The sequence below is a fragment of the Catharus ustulatus genome, chromosome 1 (assembly GCF_009819885.2).
Source record: "Catharus ustulatus isolate bCatUst1 chromosome 1, bCatUst1.pri.v2, whole genome shotgun sequence".
Classification (NCBI taxonomy): domain Eukaryota; kingdom Metazoa; phylum Chordata; class Aves; order Passeriformes; family Turdidae; genus Catharus; species Catharus ustulatus.
In genome coordinates, this window is record NC_046221.1 from 153,007,363 (window position 1) to 153,028,631 (window position 21,269).

At 47.5% G+C, this 21,269-nt stretch overlaps 1 long non-coding RNA gene across 2 annotated transcripts; it reads left to right on the forward strand.

The window, feature by feature from the left end:
• The first annotated feature begins 1,373 nt into the window (after positions 1-1,373).
• LOC117001864 lies at positions 1,374-21,176 on the forward strand. 2 transcript variants are annotated; one of them, XR_004419171.1, is made up of 3 exons: positions 1,374-1,851; positions 19,788-20,122; positions 20,683-21,176. It is a non-coding gene; the product is annotated as an uncharacterized LOC117001864 (long non-coding RNA). The 2 variants fall into 2 exon arrangements; XR_004419172.1 differs by having other exon boundaries at positions 19,791-20,122.
• Positions 21,177-21,269: the final 93 nt, after the last annotated feature.

Below are 21,269 nucleotides of genomic sequence, written 5' to 3' on the forward strand. Positions count from 1 at the left end.
CATGCTTGGGGGTGTTCAAGACCAGGATGAAGCTTTAAGCAACCTTGTCTACTGTGCCTGGAAACTGTCCCTGCCCGAGGCACTTGATTTGGACAAGGTGATCTTTAAGGTTAAATTCCAACCCAAACCATTCTGCAGTTCTGTGAAATGCTAGCTGTGACAAGGGCTCTTATTTTCCAGTCCCTTCCAGGTAGGAGGAGACAAATGTGGCCATCTCAGGCTTCACTCTTGGGTGTGGAGATGGTGAGGTTTGGTGGATCTGTGTTGGTCCCCACAGCCGTGCCCTTGTGCCTCTCCCCGCTTGCAGCCAAGCCAACAGAAGCATCGTGCCCACCCTGGGATCCCCATGCCCACAAAGCCTCACAGCTGGGCTACAAGAACTGCAAATGGGCTCCTCTGTTCTGGCAGGAGCCTGCATGGAGCCTGTGTGAAACACTTCTGAGAATCAGCACAGGGTGATTCATACATGGGGTTTTCTCACTTTCTGGCATGTGAAGTTGGGGTGGTGTTTGGAGTTTTCTCCCCTCGCAGCCCCTGCTCCCCAGCTCCCCTCTGAAATTTCTGTGAGGCACCCATACCCCCTTGGGAGACCCGTGGGGTATTTCCTCCACCTCCCCAGCAGCGATTTCTCTGTGAAACACTCCTCTAAGGCTTGGCCTCAGCTGCTGTAGCTCACCAAATTCTACAAGGCATAGGCAGGCAGCAAACACAAAAGTCACATGTGACTGGGTGCAAATGAGCCTGTGCAATCATTCAGGGCTGCTTTCATCAAACAGACTTGAAAGGTGGTGTCTTTATCTTCTTCTGTCGTTATTTTCACCATTGAATTATTTGCAATTTAGTTGTTGTGCTTTAGTCAAACAGAGGGAGGTGGGCAAGCATCCCCCATGTTCAGGATTGTTTTGCACCCAGTGGATGGCTGGGTTGAGGTTTCCCTGCTGCTGAGGATGTTAAAGACACTGACCCAAAGCAACTCTTCCTGAGCACTGTGTCCCCACTTGGACAATCAGTCACTGCCAAGCAAGGGAGTGATGAGCAGAAGCCCTCAGACTGACAGGTCTGTGTGTTGGAGTCCCAGTGCCAAAAGCTGTGTCGTGTTCAGCCCCTGCCATAGGTGTTGGCTGAGGCATCCACCAGCAGGAAGGGTCACATTATGGTTGATTTAGTGGTACTTCACTCATACTCCATATGGACCCTAATATTTGTCTTGGGGCTGCTGGTGTGCATGTTTCATCCAATGACCCCCAAACCACATTTCTCTGTGCCACTTTGGGTGCTGTCTTGATGGCCAGATACCATCCCCTACATTTTGCTTCTTTGATAGCATGGTTCTGATAGGTTTTTTTCTTCCTTCTTGTTTTCTTCACAGATTTATCTGGAAAGTATGACCGACAGGAGCAGCTTACTCACCATTAGATAAGTATTGCAGATGACTCATGCTGGAGTATTGATAGCTGTGCTGCTGAGATGGATATCCTGTTTTATAACAGCTGTAGCATGATGCCAAGAGCCAGGAACCTTAATTTAACTCTCCATACTTTTCTCTGAATGTACTTTGGGTCTCTGGCACCTTCTCTCATTGGTTTTTCCATCTAAAGGGTTCAGAGGGGAGGTTTTGCTTCCCTGAGTGAGGTGCAGTGTATGGGGCAGCTCATGTCACCTTGAAATGAAAGCTAGTGTTGAAACGCTGCAGGTTTATAGCTGTTCTTCAGGACATGCAATATTTGTCTTTTTAACAGATGCTATTAGTGACTTTCCTCGATTCTTTGGGTTTTTTGGTTTTGTTTGTGTTTTTTTTCAGAGCCATTATACCCCTTCTTCAGCAGAACAAACCAGAAGGTACAGAAACAGGTAAGGCAACTGCTGTTGCAGCATGTTACTTTTGAATCATTAAGGGCAAAATACTGGCTGCAGTAAAGTGCAAAAAACCCCCATGTTGACTCAATGGCAAGTGAGAGTTGTGCCCAATGTACTCAGCTCCACGAGAGGCCCTGGAATTGCTGCATTCAGGGACAAATTTGCAGGCTACCTGAGAGCATGAGTCTGAACCTCCCTCTGCTTCCAAAACCACTGGCCTCAAGGCTGTGTGAGATTTAAGAAGTGATGAGCAAGAGAAAGGAACCTGCCCTTGGGAGAGATGCAAAAGGAGCAGAGCTGTGGAGGGGGGAGTTTGTACAGGATGGCAGGAGCTGCTGGGGAAGTGTTAACCCACATGGGCTGGCAGGGGACTGAGGTGGCATTAGCCATACAGCAGTGAGGGAAAAGTGGAGCTAAAAGGAGGAACCTTTCAAGGGAGCATTGCAGCGAGGGCCACGCTGCCAGTGATGGCTCTGCCTGGTGTACCCACCTGTGTGTGGGTGCTGTCACTGGGGATGGCTGGGACCCCTCCTGTACCACACTCTTGGACATCACCTGTGGTGCACACCATCCTTAAACTGCCGAGGATGTTTGGTTTCCATGAAGGTGCTGGGCTTGAGCAGTGTGTCCCTTTCACCAGCAGCAGCCTGGGGCAGGATCTTCCAGTGGAGGTGTGTCAAGGTTAGGCTAGATGAAGCTCAAAGCAACCTGATCTAATGAGAGATGGTCCCTGCCCACAGCAGGGAGCTTGGACTAGATGATCCTTGAAGATCCCTTACAACCCAAACCATTCTGTGATTCTGTGATTTTGATACTTTGCTACACTCATTGGAGCTTCTGCTCTTCAGACAGTTACAGCACTTTGGAGTAAAGAACTGGGTCCTGCTCATTTGTAAAATAATCTGGCTCCAGCAGAAACCCCTGAATGATGGTGTGTAACAGTCTCAATTAGGTCCCTGCCTCCTAGAGTAGAAAATGCCTTTAAGGCCTCCTCCATTTAGGCTCTGCACGAGGGATATTCACATGCTATGAAACTACCTCAGGACTAAATTTTTTAAAATTTCATTTTCTACCATTGCTCTTGGTAGAAAGGATGGGAGTTTGGCTTTTGGGGATCGTGTAGCATCAATCAGTGAGAGCAAGGGTCAGGGCATCAGGAGTTTTAGCAGTGTGTTCTTCCACTTTGGGCATATCCTCCTGCATTGACATACCTAAAAAAGCCCCAAACCTCTGACGAGTGCTTTTAACCATCACTTGGTGGAAATATTTTTGGAATAGAGAAATGAGAACACTTGCCTCTGCCCCATTCACCTTGCATCACTGGGGTCAGGATGGCAGCTCAGAGGTAGGATCTGTGCTTCCCCGTGGGTGGTCTCAGCTATACATATTCAAATCGAGCACCCAGGCATGTCACCTCAATGAAACACGGGCTGAGAGAGGCACAGGGGCTTTCCAGCCCTGCAGGCCATTATTAGTAAGAGGGTTTGTGCATGGTGTGTCTTTTGGTTCAAGCTGTGAACTGCCACCAGGCTCTAAAAACTGCTGTTGAGCCTTGGTAATTGCATTGCAAAAAGTTTCCGAGAAGCATAATAACTTCCCTAAATATATATAGATTTATATTTTATGTCTAAATATGCTTGGGCATTTGTTCATGCTGAAAGTTTACTGACCCCAGTAGAGGAGATTTTTACTCTAGCCATCGTTTGGGAAGCTCAGGCAAGTAGTGGATTAGAATAAGTAGTGGTTGTTGGGGTTTTTCTTCTCTGTCAGTTTGGGAGGGTGGATTTGGGGGCATGTTTGAGGGTTTGGTGAGTAGGTAGAACAATTACAGATCCCAGGGCACCTAAAGTCGAAATAGGTTTTTAAATCACACAGGTCATTTTAAAAGAGATAATTAAGTTTCTGAGTTCCTTAGTAGCGTCTACAAATGTTCCTGCAATGGCTCATGAAGCACTTGCAGTCTATAACTTCTGCCAGAGGAAAATGTGCTATTAGGTGGAAATTAGCTGCCCATGTGGCATTTTCTGTCTTGGAGTCTCAGGGAGTTTAACTGAGATGCGTTAATACAGCTGTGCTGAAGGTACTACTCATCTGCACGCTCTGATAACCATCCTCATGTGAAATGAGTCCCTGTGGAGCTGTTTGGGATGTTGCTGCTCCTAGTTCCCAACCTACCTGGTTGACAAAAGCTGCTACCCACAGAGGCAGGGCTAGGGATGAGCTAATGTGCATCTGCACCTTGTCCCTTGCTCTGTATGAGCACAAACCCGTCTTTGCTTACTGGGAGAACTGGAGCACCAGGTGGGAAGCTGAAATGTGGCATATCTATTCTGCCTCCCCTTGCTGTGCCAGTGGAGGATTAAAGGGTAGAAGTGCACTGAGGTGGAGGCAGTGACATGTCAGGTCAGTTAGGCTTTGAGAGCAGTTCTGCCCTCTGGAAGTGTCTGCTTTTTTACATTTGACTGGTTGGCAAGGTGGGAGTCATCTCATGGCATCCCCCCATGTAGGTCAGCAGTGCAGCCAGGGCAGGTCTAGTCAACATTGTCCATAGGGTTTAAGGTGTGATGGACCCCTGATAACAAATTGCACCTTCATCTTCCTTGGCTGCGTGGCAGATTCTTCATCACCTGCACAAACACCCCGTGCTGACTTGTTTGGATGCAGATGCCAAGGCTGCAAACACCTTTCTCTGATGAGATGTGGCGTGCCCCAGCCAGCTCATTTTGACTAGATAGGATATTTCAGATGGCTCTGGGGTGGGTGAGATGAATCCTACACCTGCTGTAGTGCTGCTCATGCCCCAGGCTGTGGTGGGCTGTCAGGGGAGAGGGGAGGGTGTTAAAGCAAGTTTAGTGGACCCTTCTTGCAGTGAATCTGACCTTTCATCCATTTCTGGAGAAGATGGTGGTCAGATCAAGGCCAGCTTGGAGAAGGGAAAACTCCTGTAGGTCACTTGCAATTTGGCAGTGGCTGAGTCACCCACAGTCTGTGCACCCACTGCATATGTGAGCTATGGATGTGAAGGGGAGGCAAAGTAGGACTTGAGGGCATGGCACAAGAACAGTGTGGGATCTTTCCAGGAATAGTGTTGTTTGAGGCAGTACAGGGACAGTAAATACTGTCCTTTTCCTCAAAGATTTAATTAGTTTTGTGGCAATGGTTGCTTTCTGTCTCGGCTCAAGGAGTTCATAATTTTAACACTTGCCTTCTGGAGGTCCACAGGCCATGAGAGCTTGGGGAGCACAGGCTGATGGGCACTTGGTGAGCATTCTTATGCTGGTGCACAGGGATGGTTGTGCCATTGAGCTCTGGCTGTGTCTCTTTCCAGGTCCCATCATCCTTTTAGATGATTCCTGGTGCAGGTGTATGGGGCTGGCTCTGCCATCTGCACTGGTTATGGTGGTAGCAGATTTCCCCTCTGCAGCAGGGGTTGTCCCTGGCTGCTGCAGAGGTTGAGCAGGGAGCTGCTACAGCTGACCCTGCTATTGCAGCAGATGTATAGATGTACTATGAACAAGGAGGAGGGGAAGCACCTGGAGACACATCTGCACTGGCCCATGTCACACAGCTGTCCTAAGCGGGCAGCAAGCCCAGTCAGCAGGTCTGCACAGTGCCAGTGTCCTGCCCATAGGGCCTCACCAGCCTGGCTGCCTGTCCCAGGCAGTGCCAGCCTGTGCAAGACTGGTGCTTGTTTGGTTGTGTCCTAAAGCCTGGATTGCTGTCAGATCACTACAGTACCCCGAGCCTCCCCAGCTTCATTTTTCTCTTTGCATTTGGAGTTGCAGCCTGAAAACGCTCAAACTAAACCCTGTGCCCCAACGGCTGCTCATCTGAAAGTGTGGAGCCAGCTCACAGCAGCTGCTAAAATAGCAGAACTGAAGTGGGGAATGAAAAGTGAGATGGTGATTAAGACCCAATTTCCTGTCGTGGCCCCGCAGTGTTGCTGCCGGCAGCGGAGACATTGGCAGCAGTGGTGTGAAATGTCTCAGCCTTCTGCCTTGGGCTGGCTGAGCACTCACACTGCCCTGTGCTGCTCCCTTGTCCCAGTGCTTTGTACATGTTGGTTTGGCTGAGCTCAAGGGGATGATGAGGATCCTTTTTAGCAAGGGAGGAAGGGTAGGGGGTCCATGCAGGCTGGTCCTGGCTGAGTTGGGGTTGGCAGCAGCTGTGGTGAGACCTGGGCCAGCCCTGAAGCAGGCTGATGTTAGTTCCTTTGTGTTACCTGGAAGACATAAAAGAGTGCACAGGAATTGGGAACCCTGGTCCTCTGGATTTTTTTCTCCTTTCTCTGCTAATAATTTTCCTTGGACCCACATTTAGGACTGGGAGAGAGGAAGATCCAAGAAAGAGAAATTGCTGCTAAAGGGGTGGTGAAGCTCCCTAGGTGATGATGTTTGTTCCAAGGGCACATGGTTTGTCCACCTGCCCTACTGTTGAGTTCCTCCTGTACCAAAATGTTGTAAAAGAGCAAACACATTAGAATTAGTTTATATTTTTGGACTTCTTGCATCAGAAGTTCATGCAAGAGAAAACTTGTAAAATAGAGTGCAAAGATGATGCTGAGCTGATGGCTCTTCTTCTAAGGACACTGTTCCACTTGCACATGCTAACATGTTCTGTGTGTATGAGTGTCAAAGACAGATTCTGGTTTCTTTCTCACCCTGAAAGTGCAATTCATTACTCTCCTGTCTGTGCTCCAGCAGCTCCTAGGTCTACATAGTAGAACTGGTGTGTTTCAGCAGTCCACATCACATTATTGTAAACTGTATCATTGCTGATCAGAGCAGACACAGAGATTGCTGATGCGACGCAGAGATGGAACTTTCTTACACTTCTTCATCCTCTGAAGAAAGCCAGTTGCAAAACCCACTGCAAAGAGCCCAGAGCCCCACAGACTATGGTGTTTGCTCTGCACTTAGTGGTTACCCCATTTCTCTCTGTGTTTGAAAGTCAGAGCAGCTCCCATCACTGCCCCCTTTTAAACCCACCAGAATCTCTCGATAACTTTTGCTCTGCAAAGGAGAGTTACTGCTTGATTGGGCAGCATGAGCAACAACTGTTGGCTTTTGCTCTTCCTGGCTTCTCTTGGGGTCATCTCCCCAAGACATGCCATCTGCATCTCCTCCAGGGCTGCCCTTTCCTCTGCATTCATGCAGCACCCAGTGCCACTGGCATGGCTGGGAAGGCTTCTGTTGGACGAGGTCACATAGCTGCCCTGCTCAAATCTGATCAGTTTGGAGGGAATGTAAATAGAAATGTAAATGCATTTTTCACAGAGCAAATAGTTAGCACATGGGAGAGACACTCGCAGACAGTGGTGCTGTTGGGGAAGATGTGCTGTTTCACAGCAGCCAAGGTAATTGCCCTCCTCTGCTGCCAGCCCAGGAGCACTCCTCTGCTGGTGTGCAGCCTGGGGTGTGCATGGCCAACCTGCAAAAGGCAAGGAAGGGGTCAGAGGGGACTGTTGGTCCTGACCTGGCAGAGCATCACACATCATTTTTCCTGTGTGAGGAGGGGCTGCTTTCTTGCAGAGAAACAACTTCCTGTGCTTGCAGAGAGACTTGTGTGACATCCTCTGCCATGAGGGAGAGGGATATTTTGTACTCTTCTGGTGCCTTTCATACCAGAGGAGTTCAAAGTGCTTTTAAGACCATTTTCATAGTCCTGAGGAAGGGATGAGCAGTAGGTTTTGCATGAAATGTCCTTTCCTGCCAGGAGAACATCACCAAATGCAGCAGCTGCAGTGCTGGGAGCCAGAGCTTTTCCAATGTACCAACTTCTGCTGGCCAGCAAAGCAGCACCACAGCACGATGTCATTTCAGGAGTCTGGAGGAAGAGCTACCCAGAACTGTTTTGAGTATTTTAGGAGCTATTTTGAAGGAGAGTGGATTAAAGGAGATGCAATAGTGCTGACATGGAAGGTAAACAGCTGCATTTTGAGCAGGCAGGACAAGTACGGCTTTGAGGTGAAAGCAGGGAACAGGCTGCAGATGAATTTCTGTACATTATGCCACCATACAGATACTGTCTTTGACAGAGAGATCTTTCATGTCAATTTAAGGAGGAAACAATGCTTGGTTGAAAGAAACAGCATGGTCTTGGTCTGGTGGCACCTGCATATTCCCTAGTCCTGGCTCCCCAGGCCAGCAAGGCTATAGAAAACATGAAGAATATGGAAGAACAGTAAACCTTCTCCTAGGATCCAAGCCAGAAGAGTGTTCTTCTGGGATGATCTAAATGTCTTTAACTAAACTCCTGCAACTGAGAATGGCAGTTTTGTTGGCATCTGTTAGTCACAGCACATAAAGGCAGCAGGTTGTGTCACCATCCTGACTTCCAGGTGATGGTCACAAGGCAGGGAGGCCAGGGCAGAAGTGGAAGATTTGGTGGAAGAGGAAGGATTTGCCATAGTGTAGAGACATGGGAGATTGGACAGGGTGATCCCAGTGACCTTGTCAGTCTGTGGAAGAGAGCAGCTGTGGACAACTTGCCAGGGATGTCACCCAGGATGGCAAATGGCAGCTCCTCATCCTGTGGTGTTTGGCTAGAGCTCTGTGGCCATCCACCAGCCTGCCTTGGATGGCTTCTCCAGTGTGATCCCATGTTCATGATCCCATCTGTCAAGCAGTGCTGGCATATGGTGTAAGTCAGGAACTGCATGGGAGAGCAACCAGAGGAGACCCTGGCTGGCATGAGCCATTTCCAGTGGTCTCCCTGCTGCTTTCTGGCTTTGCTCAGTCTGGTGATGGAAGATGTGTCCTTGCAGTGTGTCCAGCCCAGCCCAGAGGCTGCAGGTCACACTTTGATGTGCCCTCCCTTTGCCAGCTGTGCTAGCTTAGCTTGCTTGCCAAGTCCATGTTCAGCATGGCAAGTGTCAGCAGCAGAGCCAAAGGATTGCCAGGGTGTGTTGGATTCTGTTTGCAAAGCCTTCAAGGAGGTGGAAAAGGTCATTTTGTCTGGGGCAGGGGAGGAGGAAAGAGGCATAAGGAGTGATGCCATGCGGATTTGTTTCGTTCCCTTGAGGAAAACAAAGCATCTCTGCAACAACTTGGTGATCTTGGAGATCTTTTTCAACCTTAATGATTCTGTGATTCTGTGACAGGAGAGCAGCAGGGAAATAAAAACTGAAGTAAAGAAGAGATAAAAAACTGAGCTAAAGAAAGAGATAAAAACTGGCTCGCTCCTTAGCAACCTTTTCTTGCATCTCTCTTCACTTGGTCTCTTTACTACCAACAGTAGGGAATAAAAAGGCAGAAAAAAAAAAACAGGAGATGAGTTTTGAATGGATGCCAAGGTTGATTTAATTAGATGTATTGAATTTGTTAACTTCTGAACGACGTGGCTGTCATGCAGCACAAGTGACGAGCTGCGAGCGGCGACGGCAGCGCGGCACCGACCTGCCAAAAGGCTCAGCAAAGCAGAAGGATTGACCTACTTCCCTGGCTCCATGGAGAGCACAGGCGAGTGCCCTCCACTTGCTGCTGCCGTGCTCCCTGGAGGGCTGTGCATCCCTCTGTGCAGGGGAGGGCTCACTGAGCTGGGGCTGCTGGGCAGCCCAGCATTGCTGCCAGCCCCAGCACGAGCCCGGGGCTGGATCGATGTCCGTGTGCCCTTGGGAGGCAGCTCGCTTAAAGCAAGGGCTCCTGCTTTGTGTACTGACTTCTGTCTTCTGCCTGACACTGATTTTCTGCTTCTCCCACCCGGTACACCCTTAAAAAAATACCAGTGTTCTCTGATAATGGGCTTAAATGCTGTTGCAGCTGATAAGAGTGATAAAATCACCCATGCACACTGCCATGGCAACCTACTGCAATTGCTCTTCGGTCTTGATGTGTCTGCTCTTTGGTGTGAGTGCAGATGTGTGCGTTTGGTTGAGACTTGGCCTGGGAATCACCTGAATCTGGAGGATTTGTTTTCTGTTATGAGCTCTGACATGGATGTGGAGCCGCTGAACGGCTCCTTGTCTTGCTGCCCACCCTCAGCATGGAGCAGAGCATGCTTCCCCTTGTACCTTGCTGGAGCCCTGGCAGTGTTAATTGCATCTCAAAAGATTTATCAGTGCCAGGAAAGAGGCTTCCAAAAGAGAAATTTGTTTCCAAATGAATTTTGTAATGGTTATCAAGAGGAACTGCTGGATTGCTGCTCCCAGGTCTGCAATGCATGTGTAGATCCAGAGTCCTCCCTGAAGTGATTACAGGATCCCTTTGAGATCAGTGTGGTGCCTCCTGGACAGGTAACATTCCATCTAGAGAAGTCCCAACAACTGAGTGGCATTCTGATGTTCTGCCCCGGTACCAGCCATGAGCCAGACTCAACACTTTTGTTTGACAGTCTTGTCCATCTCTCATTAATGTAGATGCAAAATTATGTCCTGTCAAGCCATGTCTGTTAAATGGTGAAGAGAGAATGTGGATTTCCTAAGCTTCCAGCATAGAAGTGGTGCTGTTGTGATAGGGAGTGTTTACCAAGACCTTTGGAACTAGACAGAGATGTTTGTGAAATGCACAAGTGTAGAAGTGCTGCATGAAACCATGGTCTGGGTTGTGCTGAATATCACTGTGTGACCCAATGGGATGCTGACATGTAAGGGATGCTTAGGCATACCATCAGCCTCCTCTGATTATTGTCAGGACTAAGCCCAGATTGCTAACACCAGGCCAGGTAGTCACCCGGTATGGTGGGGAACTTGCTATTTAAGTGGGGAAATGAGACAAAGCAGCACTGGGGAAGTTCTCTGAGGTCACACAGACAAGACAAACTGGGATGTTACTTCCCACCACCCAAGCTTTGACCTTTTCCTCTTATTGCCTCAAGTGTGGTTTCTTCTCCTGGCCCTACAGCATCGCTCAGCTGGAGGAAAGAAGGGTTGCTCGAGTGGAGAGATGAAAGAAGAAACATTATTTCATTGAGCAGTGTCAAGAAATTACATGGAAAGGAGAAAAAGAGGACAGATGGAAGGAATCCAGCTGTCTTCTTCTGCAGAGAAGAAATCTCTTTGTATCATTGAGGCTGCTTTCAGGGTTCATGATTCAGCTTTCAGGTCGTTGTTGATAGTTAGGATGTTTTCATTTTGACTTCATCTGTTGACAAGGCAGTAAGAGCTCTGTGAGGACGCGTATCTCTCCATCACATATGACTAATTGTATTGGGACAGCCGTGAGCACAATAACACTTCTGTTTTCCTCCAGAACAGCTCCATTACAGACTGCCTGGTAGCTGAGCCCCAGAAAGTGTTTTTGCAGTTTTGCTGATTGTGCAGCCCAGATAACCTGTGAGAGCAAACATGGAAAGTGTTGAATATTCAGCTCAAAACCCAGAAAACAGACTTGTTTCGCTGCCTGTCTGAACTGAGCTTTTAGCTGTGTGTTGTCAGTGCTTTTCAGGAAACTCATCTTGTCTGGGACACGTCATCTGGCAGTGAAGTGCTCCCATTTAGGGACAGCCATCAGGGGTTCTGTGAAGGCCAGGGCTCACAGCTACGCATTGTTGTCTTTGCAGCTTACTTTTGTGTTTTACTTTTCCTACCTCCTTGGAGAGCAAAACTCAATCTGTGAAAAACAGATGCATTTTTAAACAAGATTTGTCTTAGTCTTACACTCAAAAACGTGTCTCCAAAAAAGCCAGTGCATAGCAGAAGCCAGCAGAAGATTTTCTCCAGATGTTTGCTGCTGTTGATCCTATTTCTGCGGCAACTCAGGAGTTTTGGTGCAATGTAAGAACTGAATTTAAACTTCTTGGCATTAAAACTGGTCGCCCCTTGCTCCTCAGGGTAACAGCTGTATTTATGCATGAAAGCCACATTCTCATTCCTCAAGAAGTGTGTCGGCACAGATGAGCCTCTGACCTCAATATATCAGCTCAGTGGTCAACAGCCTTATGCAGAAAGAGCTTTGGTGTGCAACTCTTCCACTTGGTGAGTTTAATCTGTGTAGGGATTACAACAGAAAGTTCTGTACAAGAGACTATGCAGGTTTTAAGCTACCCTTGCCTTTGATGAAATCATTGCTTGCTCCTCAAGGAGATTTATGATATCTGGAATCCGCATTCATACTGTGCAGGTGGGCAGTCTGTCCAACACAGGGGAGGTAGCAGAGATTTTTGTGACTCTTCCCTAGGAGGGAAGCCAGTTTTCTGGAGTTTTCAGGAGTGCAGACTATGTCTGTCATGATGCTGTCACAAGGCCATAGATTCTGTCTGGGTGTTAGAGGAAATAACAGTAGGAGAAGGATGATGCACCAGGAGGTAGTCAGTCAGTGCAGACCTTCTGAGGGCATTGACTTCTCATAACAAATTCACCAAAGGTCCATTTCAGTCTGCTTCTTTTCTCCTAGCTATGCTGGCTTTGTTGTTTGTTGTTGGAGGACAGGAGTTACCTGAGGAGCTCTGGGTGGATAGAGGAGCTGAGTTTGGGATGTGAACTTGGCAGCTGCAGACACCAAGGAGGAGACTGCTCTCCTGAAAGTGTGAGAAATCTCTGGACACTGACAGAATGCATGGCATTATGGCTGTGATCTGCCCTGGATGAGTGCTCTGCAGATGCCCCTTGCAGGGGCTAATGCATGTGTCTGCAGCTCTTAAAAAGAAGGATGTTGCTGAATGTCCCCTGTCAGCCTTGAGCGTGGTTCCCGTCACTGCTGCTGGATGCCCTGCGGTGGGAAGAGCAGGCGTGCTGGCTGCCAGTTCAGGTCTAAAAATGATGTCTGTGCAAAGTCCATCCTTGTCTGGACTCCAAGGGGCTGCTGAGCACAAGGCCTTCACACAGTTTCCTTAACAGGCTCCTTTTCACTTTTTTCCAGGGACTTGCACTGTGCTTCATTTCAGAGTGATCCAGTGAATTAACATATTGTTGCTGCTGCCTGGGTAATTGCATGCCCGGGGTCTGCTCTGCTCCAGCACAGTCTTCCTGGCTTCCCAGACAGAAAGCATCCTTCTCCTTTGGCAAACAAGGTTGCAAAGTATTGCTCTGAGGCCTAGCTCAAAGATTGAAGGAATGGGAGGGTGGAAAGAGGAGGGGGAGGCTGTTTCTGGAGATATATCTGGCTTCAAGAGCTTACCTATCAACAAAGAGCTGGAGATGAGGTTTTTCAGTCTTTATTTCTGTACAGAGGTACTAATTTTGACTGAAGCTGTGGTTTTCTTGCTGATTTATGCAGACATTGGTATGGGTGCACTTACAGAAATTTAGTTTAGCACAAGTCACCATGGGATTCAGAACTGTTTGAAATGAGCTGTCCTGGGTCACACAGGAATTTCAGCAGAAGTTGAAACTGAGTGGTCTGATACCCTCTACTGAAAATAAAACTCTTTGAATAGGTAGGTGTTCAGAAAAACTCACATGTGGATAAACCCTTAGAGTCTCTAAGTTCCTGTGAGACAAAACCACATCTCAGAACACATTGGTGAACATATTATCAAAAAAATGGACAGGTTTTTTAATGCAGATGCAAGTTTGCATTTTTGAGAGATGATATTTGATCAGGACTGATTTCTGGTGGGGAGCTGGCATTGCTTAGGCAATGGTCTCCAAAAAGGAGTGTGCCACATGAGGAGCACAGACAGCCTGGCATGAAGAGGACAGGGAGCATCCAGACTCGGGGATAGTGGGGAGGAAGTTGATTTATGTCTCTGCCACTGACTTTCTTGATGACAGAAAATGAACCTCTTCTTTTCCACCTCCTCCTCTTCTGCCCATCCAGCATATGTGACAGTCATCTTGTAGTTTGTATGGGACCTTCTGAAAAGCTAGAACTTGGTAGTGCTATCTGTAAAGTCCCTTTTCATCTTCTCAGTTGTGAACATTTCCTGTCCCTTAGTAACATAAGCTCTTTTGACTGAATGAAAGGCATTTTTCCAGCACTGTTCATGAGACAAGGGATGGAGAGGATGGTGTGGCCATGTTGACAGTGTAGCTGGGTCATCCTGCACCAGAGCTGTGCAGTTTGTGGGGCAGAGGGAAGGCTTCTTGAGGCATCTCCATCCTGTGGAGCAGAGGCTGCCACCTCTCTTGTATGGAGAGCCCTTTTGTGACTGGCCTAGCCATGGGCTTAGGGAACCCTGCTTGCCCTGTAACAGTGTGTGTGCATTTATGGATGTACACAGGGGAGAAGGATGGATGTGTGTGTGCTGCAGATGGGACATGGACAAAGGTTCCTTGGCCACTGACACCCCAACTGAGATGGACAGTTGCATGTGGACTGCTGTGGGACTGCATGCAGGACTGGGGTTTGTCATGTCCTGAGAGGAGCCTAAGGCACAGTGCCCAGGGGTGCCTTCTGGGCCTTTGTGGTCCTGAGTTGTTTCTCTAACTCTTTGACTGAGTGATTCCCATGCTTTCCTCCAAAGCCTTTGCATTGGTGGCTGTTAGAAGTAGGATAATATAGGCTGAAAGGGATCTTGGGTGGGCCAGCTGTGAGATCAGACCAGGCTGTTGATGACTTTCTTTGGTCAAGCCCTGCTTTAGGTGAACTCAGCTGTGTTCCCAGTCACCTCCCTGCAGGTGCTGGGGCTGCTGCTGCATCCCTCAAAGCCATCTCTTGCCCTGACTGAACAAGCCCAGCTCCCACAGCCTCTTCTCTTTGGGCACATCCACCTGTGCTCCTCCACTGCACTTGCTCTGGTTTGTCTGTGTGTTTCTTGTAGCAAAACAAGATGCAGTGTCTAGATGGAGTCTCGTGAGTGCTGAGATCTCCTGGCTGTTTCTGCTCCTGCAGCCCAGTATGCGGTTGGTCTTTGCTGCAGTTTCTTTTCTAAGGTCCAGTTGGCCTGTGGTCCCAACAACTGTCCCTGCCCTGGAGGAGTGGCAGAGCTGCTGGGATACAGGGCTGTGCTTGTTTTTTCTTTCATTTTCAGATTTTCTAACTCTGGAAGCTCTCCTGAGGAGCTGCATTATGCTCTGCTGCCCCTAAGATGGGACGCAGAGCAAGGAGTGAAGAAAAGCTGCAATGTGCCAATGCAAGTTGCTTTTGTGAGGAGAGGGGCTTTCTGGGATGTCATATGGTGCTGAAAGACATTTTACTCTTGGCAGCAAAAATCCTTATCCTTCTTGTTTTTTTTTTTTTTTTTTCCAGGACAGATGCTATTTCCTGTTAGAGATGCTTTGTATGCAAATCAAGGTGATACAACAAGAAAAAAAGTCCTGAAAGAATCACACCGATAAACTCAGCCCACTGGGGAATTCCTGCGTAGTATTTATCTTTTCTTTTTTCAGTTCTGTACAAGATACTTCTTTTCCTGTGCTTTCTTACAGTCTTTAGTGTTTGTCCTGGAGACCTCTTGCTTATGAACTACTGTGCTTGCATTTTGCAGGGCTCCATGTCAGTCTGCACAAACAAAAGGCAGTAAGTGCTGGAAGTTGGGGTTAACAGTCCCTGTGTTCCAGCTTGATCCTGCACTGAGCTGGTGCTTTCTGAAGTGCAAGCCAGACATGAGCCTCACACTACAGATTACCATGTGCCTGTAAAGGTGATCCCAGAAACCTCAGGAATGGAAAAAAGAGAGATAAAAAGCAAAAAGAAGCCAGCAAAAAGTTTACCTAGTAACTTAAACAGGAGCTGAGGCACCTCAAGAGATGGTGTGGGCAGCACTTGACTAATGCAGTAACATGACTTGATCACTTCATTGCTCCAGCAAAGCAAACTCACATAGAATCACAGCCTGGCTTGGGTGGGAAGTGATTAAACATCATCTAGTTGAACTCCTTTGCCATCCTGTATCAGGCCAGGTTGCTCAGGGCCCCTTCCACCCTGGCCTTGAACATTTCCAGGGGTTGGGCTTCCTCAGCTTCCCTGGGCATCTGCTCAGCCTGTGCCCCATAGGTGTCCCTGTAAGCGGATGGGGCTGATCAAAGCCTTGCTCTCACCAGGCTGCCACCCTGCTGATGTTACAACAGGCTATAAGGTTGAGAAAACTATTCAGAAACAGAAAAGGACATGTCAGAGAGCTGCAGAACAGCATTGCCAAATAACATTCTCATGTGTGTCCAGAGATAGCCGCTGCAGCCCAGGCCTTGTTGAATGATGCTGTGGTTGTTCTGGCCTTTGTGTGGGTAACAATGATAATCACTGTGTGTGGTGTTGGGTTTTATGATTTGCTTCTTTCTTTAAATGTAAAATTAACAGTCAAATTGGCATTGGTGAGACAGCAAGCCTGGTGCAGCTTTTATCTATCCTGAACCTCGGAACAAAGGAGGGGAGGAAAATGGCTTGACCAGTTTGGCGGCTGTGCACGTAACGGTCTGGAGTTCAAAGCAAAATGCACAACAGTCAGATACCCCAACCCGCCTGGGCTTTGGCTGATAAGTCACATTTCAAAGTAAAAGGCAATCCTATAAGGGCTCTGCTGAGTGCCTAAAGCCTCCAGTGCTGTGTCGTCTTTAAAAGGGGATTTCATAAGGAGTAATATGAACAGAAATGGCTCTTTTGTGGTTTTGCACATTCCAGGCATGCCAGGACTGTTCCTGTCAAGGATGGGCAGTCTCTGGGGTTTTGGGTTCTTTTTTTTTTTTCCCAAATATTTGCCACAAACCAGCAGCTGAAATGGTGAAAAATATATGAGAGTTGCAAAATCATTACAGTAGCAGTAATGGAAACTGTGAGGCTTATACTTAAACTGGCTGTGGGGTTTCACTCCATCTTCTGCACTGTGCACAGTGAGGATTGCTGCTTTTACCTGCTATGACCACTTCAGGATGGATGATTTGAAAGCAAAGCTTTAACTGTTGGTTACCCAGGACCTAAAAAAACCGTGCTTTTGGTTTCTTCAGAAGCAATACCTTTCAGCTGAGACACTGTTAAGTCTGAATTCTTTCAGTGTCAGTGTAGTTCTGTGGCCATACAGCATCTTTATGTGATGATTTCTGCAGGTCTGTGTGTACAGAAATGGGCCCCAGCTGTTCCTGCTTCAGGTGCACTTTTGTTTCACACAGGTCGTGTCAGTTTGGATTGCACTCATACACGTTAACATAGAGTTTTAATTGATAAGAGTTTCAGTGCACAAAATTGTGCTGCCTGAAGTCTGAAAGAAGAGCACCTTCACTCTGCCTTAAAACAGTCTGAAATTTCACATGCAGTAAAACATCAGATGTTTTGTGTAGACCTGCCCTGTTTGATGAGTGTCCGGTTCATAAGCCTACGTGTCCTGTTCTTCTCCACATGGATGCTGCTCCCATAGTCCTGTGTCTGGTGTGGTAGCAGGACCTCATGGACTGCTGGGAAAGCCATGGCCAGAGGTGTTACTGCTGTCACCTCACAGAAAGTGTGGCTGTAACAATGTGCAATTAAGTGTGGGCTCAGCACCCCTGAGACACCCTACACAAACACTCAGTACCTTTATTAGCAGCACACACCAGCCTGCACCTTCATGAGCTGGAGCTGCACGTTTAGCTGCTCTGCAGGTGAGACTAATCCCTCTGGGGGAGGAGCAGAAAATGGAGCCAGGCTCATCCCAGCACAGTCTGAACCATAGATATCCATCCTGACAATTTGTTTTCAGCCCAAGTTTGGCCACAGCACAAATGCAGACAGAGGGTGAGGAAGCATCTCTTCGAAAGTGGCAGTAAAAAGACACTGTTGGAATGAACCTTCTGGCCTGGTTTTATTACACGTGAATATGGTTACTTAGTGAACAGGAATTGGAGTGGATTTAGGAGATGGTTTCTGAGGCCCCCTCCCATCCTCCAGCACAGGCTGATATTACAGGGAAGTCTCAAGGCTGTTACTTGGACTTTTGTGGATCTGTGGGTGGAGGAACTTAATCACCAGGGTTGTCATCAAATGCTGCACTTAACAAGGAAGAAGTACTTGTATTAATTCTGTGCTCAACATAAATATTTTTCATCTTAGAGAAGTCTGGTCTTGTAGCCTTCTGGACTGCTGCCATTCTTTTTTTTTTTCCTTAAAAAGGGGCAAAAAATTATTTTCTTTCCCCATTGGTGGTACCAACCACAGAAATTGGGAAACAAAAAGTCAGAAGGGGTGACAGCAGTGAGCTGTCTTTTTACTAGGCTGATCTTCCAGGAGTTAGTTTGGAAGTAGATTTTGTTCTGTTCACTCAAGATCTGTGCTGTGGAAATACTTATTACTGTGAAACTGTAGCAAGCTTTATAAGTGGCAGAAAAAAGTAACCAAACAAGTGTGCTTTCCTTACAAGTCGCACAGGTGTAAATTTGGAATTTTTTTGTTATGTTTTGAACCAAAATAATTTTTCCACTGATTTATCTGGAGTGGGAAAATGAGTGGACCTTGAGTTGCATTTTAATAGAGATTTCATCCATGTAATCACAGCAGAAGGATACATAGAGATTCTCTGTTATCCTTCTTTTTCTGTGTATTTGCTTAGCATTTTGTGCCTCAGAATCTCTGTTTTTCCTCTTTTTGATGGTTGGAGATTTTTGACAGAGAGGGCAAAAATGCCTAAAAGTTCTAATGTCCTTGGGAAGGCTACAGAAGTTATGCAGTGGTGAAGAGATGCAGGCAACCTGTAGAAGAGCCAGTTTTTGACAGCATGGGAAGTGGTTAGCGCCTCATTGGACATCCTCACATCAAAGCTGGACAGTGGGCTGCTTGAGATACTCTGTTTGAACCACAAATTGCTGGGCTTTGGGCAGAAATCACTGTATGAAATTCTGTGGTCTTTATTAGGCAGGCGGACAGACAAAATAATTTTGCTGGTTTCTCTCGGCTCTTAGAATTTATGAATCACATAGTCAGGGTGTTCTGGGGGGGGAGTTGAGTTTCCATGAAAAGTTTGCCTTGGTAGCATGCAGGCAACAAAACCCATCTGTTCTCTTGTCCTTTCATCATGCTGTGTTGCTTTCGAATTGTTCCAGAAGGAGGATGAAATTGGGCTTGTTATTTAAATTTCAGTATGGGTGGCCAAAGCAACTCTGCCTTAGTTATTGTGGGCCTGCTGTGACCACAGGAATGGCTGGTGCCTTGTGCCAGCCCTGATTTAACAAACACCTGAGGACCAGCGCATCGCTGCAGCAGAGCCCATGGGAATTGTGTGCCATGGGATCCTGCAGCAAGGCAGTGTCAGGGAATAGCTCCTCACACTCTTCAGTAGCAAGGATGCCATCAGCCCCTGTAGGCTGGGATCTGATTAAACAGCACAGTGTGGAAGAAGAACCAACCCCACGCTGTTATGTATGGCAGCTGAATGTGTGTAGTTGGGAACAAAGAATTCAGGTTCTGTCTGAAGTTTGTGTGAGCCCATCTGGGAGCATAGTGAGAGAGAATCCATGGGATCCTCATGTGTGAAATCATGTGAGAGTGAGCTCATGATGGAGCTGTGAGACAGAAAGGAACCCTGCAACTCTGGAGAGCAAGTAGGAAAGGGATGTGACTCGTGACTTTGTCCTTTTAAAGGGGGACACTGCCTGGTGTCTGTACTTGAAGAAGGGAGGGGAAGAATTAATGGAAAGCCACAGATAACTTGGGTTTGCTTTGACTCCAGGTTTGAGGAATGCAGTTTATTTGGTTGATTGGGGTGAAGGCTGGCAAGAGGGTGAGTTGATTTCCACATCTAGAGGAAGAAAGTTTTGATCAGCAGGTTCGGGGTATGGAGGAACCCTTGGAATTTCTATGTCTTTTTCCAGATTTTAGAGGAAATGTGTCTCTAGCATTGCTGTTTAGTCTAAAGTATTGGGTTTACTATGTAGAGGTCTTGGGTGAAAGGGACTCATAAGCAGTGTAGTGAAGGCAGGATGGATTATTTGGATTTTTCTGCCTTTATGCTCAGAACTCTGGTACTCCCCAGCACCTTCTTCCCTCAAAGAAGGAAAGCACCTTCTACCTATCCCTGGGGTAGGGAAGTTCTGCACTGGGCATAGTGTAAACTGTCAGGACAAAACATGGCTTTGGAGCCATCTCATTTTAAGGACAGGTGTCTAAGGTATCTGGCTTTTCCTCTGGTAATGGGCTGTTGTCCTCCAGCAGCTATGTGGGAGAGCAGCAATCTGGCTGAGATGTGGACTCCTGTGCCTCGAATGTCTGAAGCTGCACGAGGTGAGCGCCCCTCTCACTGCCTGTGTGTGTGATGAGGAGATAGTGGGACAAAGAACCTAACAAAGAACCGCCTGACACCGCCTGAGATGAAAATAGTATGGAAACTTTAATCAGCTCTCTGCAACTGAGCAGTCTCTGGAGGTCCTGTACCAAACCTGACCCACTTGCTGAACCCCAGCAGAGCAGCACTGGGCATTCCTCTGCCTGCCTGCAGAAGAATGAAAGGACAGCAGTATGAAAAGAGACAAGGACAGCAATCAGTGGTAAGTCTTTAATAAGAAAGAGCTGGGGTATTTTGTTGGTTATTAAAAGCAAACCCATCTTCTGCAGCATTTCTGTTTGTGAGGTGCGCAGAAAGGAGGGAGGTGTTTGCAGAGGTTTGTTTTCACCCTGATGGAATGTTTTCCCAGTTCTTTCCCTGCATCCCAGCTGATCCCATCCCAGCTGTGCCATGTTGGGAAGCAGCTGTGACCTCATCCTCAGGGCTGAGTCCTAACATGGTAACTGTCCTGGGGTAGGCAGCTTTGCAGGGATGGAGGGAGGGCTCTTACCACTCACACAGTGCTCCTCACAAGGAGCACCATGACTCCTTTGCCAGTTGTCTCAGTTTGCTGTCAGGATGGCCTCCCTTGATGGCTCACCATGAGGCCAACCTCCCATCTCTAAGCTCCCCAGAAATGTTTCCACTTTGCCATGGCTTCAGGTCAGGGCATCTGAGTGGATAAACAGCAATGGGTAAAAATCAAATCCAAACCTCTGGGCTTTGAGAGGATGACAGCAGTGCACTGTTTGTAACAAGCTGTAACCCATATCCCCTTTCCAGGTAGATGTTGCTGAGAAGATGATGCCCATGTGCTGCTCAGAAGGGCTGCTGAGCTGCCAGACAAGCCCCAAGCCTTCCCCTTCCTGTGTGCACGTGTCCTGCTGGCTGCAGCCCTTGCTGGACCCTGGAGGATGCCAGGCTCTGGCACTCCCCGGGCAGTGAAGCTCCAGGGCCTTTGAAAGGCTGTCCAGAATATTGAGGGAAAACTGCCTCCTCCTCCTCCCTGGACACAAACCTCATTGATTTGCTGCTGTTTTTTCTTATTTTTTTCTTTTGGCTGTCTGAATAACTGAAGTACAAACCTATTCGACATTAATTCACTAATGGATGGCAGAAGGTTTCATGTTTGGTTTTTAATTGAAAGACTGATGATGCAATTATAAACCTCATATCCATTATGTATCTTTGAACCATGTGAAAAGTATGAATTTTTACAGAAAACATGAGAGTGGTGGGGTTGTGGAATAAACTTCTTTAATGCCTGAATTTTAATCAAAGTTTTGAATGAATAAGATGTATTTCCTGGGACTGAGAAAGCTGTGATTTTCCCCCTTTTCTTTCTTCAGTGTTGGGTTTTTTGTTGTTTT